The sequence below is a fragment of the Octopus bimaculoides genome, chromosome 29 (assembly GCF_001194135.2).
Source record: "Octopus bimaculoides isolate UCB-OBI-ISO-001 chromosome 29, ASM119413v2, whole genome shotgun sequence".
NCBI lineage: Eukaryota > Metazoa > Mollusca > Cephalopoda > Octopoda > Octopodidae > Octopus > Octopus bimaculoides.
The window spans coordinates 2,699,917-2,700,958 of NC_069009.1; positions in this window are offsets into that span (position 1 = coordinate 2,699,917).

Consider the following 1,042-nt stretch of genomic DNA (forward strand, 5'->3'; position numbering starts at 1 on the left):
ATATATACATATATATATATATATATATATACATATATATATATACATATATATATGCATATATACATACATGCATATATACATATGTATACATATATATATATATATATATATATATACATACATTTGTTTTCTTTATTCAAAATTCGGACAGAACTTATGGGATGACCTGATAATTGGATAATTTGTAATGTTACCCCAGGAGGATAATTGCTCAATGTTCCCTTTTTATATTCAAACCCTGTATCATTGCAGGCAAGACAAAAATTGAACACTCAATGGTCTTCTATGGTTGGATGCCCTTCCAAACGCCAAGTGTAATGCGTGTCTTTACATGCCATTTGTGTGACACCAGTATTGCAGACACCATGACTGCAATTTTGCCCAGCTTGGGTCTTCTCAAGCACAACATAGCGCCAAAGGTCTTGGTCTTTGCCTCCATGAGGCCCAATGGGATGATGTGACAGTTTATTTTTAGAATGACCATGCACAGTAAATGCTATAAGCTGGATGTGGCCAGTTTGAACATAAAATGGGCTCAATATTTTGGCTAGACATAGCCAGTTTAAATGCTAAAGGGCTCAGACTGTACCCCAATGAACCCCAGCACAAATGAAGTCAAGTCATATACATGTTTTAATCCATGTTTTATTTTCATATTATATTATCATCATTATTGTTATTATTATTATTATTATGATAAAGTTGAAATTTTTTTATTGGTTATATTTTTTTTTAATGTTTTCTTATTTTCCGTCAGTTTTCCTTCTTTTATAAAACATAAATTAAGGAGCTGCATGGATGACCCACTGACCAAGACGCACAGACAGAATTAGCAAGAGAGAGAGAATGAGGGATAAAAAAAAACATTAGGAGAAAAAATAACAATGAAATGGTTTCTAATTTAATAATTATAATTATCAAATAATAAATTTTATTATTTAAAAATCAGAAACCATCAACATAAATATATTAATAATCTCTTAGAACAAGGCAGATAACCCCAAGAAACAGAGTTGTCTTCCCCTTGGCCAGTAAGCTT